The sequence below is a fragment of the Dipodomys spectabilis genome, unplaced genomic scaffold (genome assembly GCF_019054845.1).
Source record: "Dipodomys spectabilis isolate Male_0828 unplaced genomic scaffold, ASM1905484v1 ptg000247l, whole genome shotgun sequence".
Lineage (NCBI taxonomy): Eukaryota > Metazoa > Chordata > Mammalia > Rodentia > Heteromyidae > Dipodomys > Dipodomys spectabilis.
In genome coordinates, this window is record NW_024870924.1 from 1,779,876 (window position 1) to 1,782,817 (window position 2,942).

A 2,942-nucleotide genomic window follows, 5' to 3' on the forward strand; every position below is an offset into this window, starting at 1 on the left:
GGGTGATCACATTTCCCAGCTCTGCCAGGGTCTGCTGGTGCTCCCTGTCCATCTGGTCTCCTTGTCTTCCCCAAGAATCTGCCCAGTTGCCCAGAAGCATCTAGGCTGGAAGTAGGAGTCTGTCCATGTATGTAGCCTTTAGGACCCCATCCATCTCCTCAATACCGCCCCCACCCTGGGTCACACCCCCCCTTGGGACCCCATGAACCACTGCTTGTTTCAGTCCTGGCTCTGAGGAGCCACCTGTCTGGGGATTCTTTCACCCAGCGTCCTGGCCTAGGGTTTTGGTGAATGGGGAGTTAAGGCCGGTTGTTCCCAAGGGGAAGGGTATGGCCCTAGAGAAGGGGAGAGGTGGGGTGGTGCTGTGTCATTAGAGTGGTGCTCCCCTTGGGTGGGAGCCCTTGGTTCTGACAAGGGAACAGAGAATGGGAACCCGCGTGCTCCAGCTAATACATTGTCCCAGATGAGGAACCAACAAACTTAGGAGAGGTAATACTCTGAGTCTGTGTGCGTGTGTGTGTGTGTGTGTGTGTGTGTGTGTGTGTATGAGAGAGAGAGAGAGAGAGAGAGAGAGAGATAGAGAGAGAGAATCTTTCTCCTTGTACAGCCTGACCGTCCTCAGGTGAATGATTAGTTGGCAAATTTCAGGTGCTGCATGGAAGAGTCATCTGTCACCATTCTGGAGGTGTGTGTGTGTGTGTGTGTGTCTATGTATGTGTGTGTGTGTGTGTGTGTGTGTGTGTGTGTGTGTGTGTGTTGGGAGAGCAGGGAAATAAGAACAATGAAAATATATTTGTCACCATGTTTAAAACAGCAAAAGCACTTTCTTTCTCTCTCTGTGTGTGTATTTGTTGTTGTTCTTTCTTCATCAATACCAAATACAAGCCGAGCCACAATTTTTGTTTTCTCATTCACAGTTTCATGGCTCCTTTATGGAAGATTTCAGTAGACATTACTTTCCTCCCCTTTCCACCTTTCTCTTCCCCCTTTCCTGTAGCCCACAGTAGCTGCTGGGCCTGAGTGGGCCTCCCTTAGAAGAACAGTGTGAACCCTGGACTGGAGTGGATGCCTGTCCTTCTATCCCCAGCCAGAAGTTTGGTGAGGCGAATGAGATCACAGCCACACTCTTCCAGCCAGACACTCTGCTCTTGTGTGAGGTAATTCAAGGGTTTGGAATGTGTCTGCCCAACATAATTTGGGAACAAGATGAGGGAAAGGATAGGGCAGGGGCTGTGAACCTATGAGGTTTTGGGGACTGGCTATGGTGTGACATGGCAGATGGTTCACCATGAGAGTGGATGAGAGGAGAACCATATCTAGGGCATTAATGGTCTCTGTGGGCATCTGGGCACAGGGTTCTGGGCCCCCACTGGTGCTGAGGATACCCTCCTGGGGCAGTGCCCAGTGTCAATCCTCCCTGGAGTCATGCAGAATTCAATCTGTGTCCCGCCTGGGCTGTTTCTAGCTGGGCAGCAGTAGGCAAATCCATTCCCCCTGCTGGAGACCGCTCGGTATCAGGAGGTGGCAGTTAGCTAGGGCTCGCTGAATGCTAGTTTCTGTAACCTGCTATAGGTTGTCTGGAAGGAAAAGGGAACCACTGACTTTGGAACCCTTTAAATTTGATTGGGACAAATTAAATACCACATTTTCCAGGTTTCTTTAATTTGAGCTGGCAAGTTCGACTAATGCTTGGGATTATGGATCAAATTAGATGGATGGTTTCAGCCATCAAACAATGATGTTCAAAGCGGCACAGACAGAGTTCCCAAGCCAGATTGTCTCCTGCTTTGAATGTTGTACCTTGACTGCCTTTCTCTGGCAGGTGTTGAATCTACTTAAGGTGACCACCCCACTTGAGGACATTGTGGGGAGCAGAGATTGTGACCTCTCCATCCCCAGCCTGCCAGCTATGAGCATAGATGATTCCCAGCACCTGTACTGGACTCTGGGAGATTCAGAGAACCCAGGCTGCCTCAAGGATCCTTCCTCTGCAACATGAACTTAGGGGCCAGATGTGGGGGATGATCCTGGCTGGCCCCAGGGGGAAGACAGGAGGCCCCTTGAGCCAGGCATTCAGCTCACAGCAACCTCATTCACACTTATGTGGGGAATTGAGTGCCACAGTGCTGGTTAGCTGCTGGACAGAGATCTTTGAGAAGATAGGCATCCCAGAGGCCCTGGAATGTAGCGAGTACATATTGGCTCACACCCTCAGAACCAAAAACAGTTCAGTGTGGTGGCACCAGGAGGGGGTAAGAAGGAGGAGGGAGAACTGTGGGAGAGCTTCATCAGGCTTCATCCCCCCTCCTCCACAGAGGATTCTTACCTGAATCAGATGGGACTTTTCTGTAGTATTTTCATAGACAGATGCTCATTTATTTATCCAACAAACCATTACAGTGTGCAACAGGCTCTCGGTGGTCATAGACAATGAAAAGTTCCAGGACTGGTTCCACAGCCCATGAAGAAACCTTGGATTGATCTGGATGCCAGTGCTTCAAGCCTGTCATCCTAGCTATTTAGGAGGCTGAGATCAGAGGATTGAGGCTTTTGGCCCAGGCAGAAAAGCCTGTAAGACTCTTGTCTTCAATTATCTACCAGAAGTGGATGTGTGGCTCAAGCCATAGACTGCTAGTCTTGAGTAAAAAGGCTTAGGGACAGCACCTAGGCTCCGAGTACAAGGCCCAGGACTGACACAAAGAAAGTGAAGAGAGAGAAGAGGGAAGGACAGATGGAGAAAATGAGGACAGCACCCAGGCCCAGAATTCAAGCCCCACAACATAAAAAAGAAAGAAAGTAAGACATGTTTGCCTGTAAATGATGGTGGAGGTGTGGGGGTGTGGGGATGGTGCTGTGTTTGGGAGACCAAGTGCCGACCTCGCTGTACAGACATTTGTAAGAACTCCCCAAGTTTGCCCCAGTTTGAAGCTACAGCTTCAAGA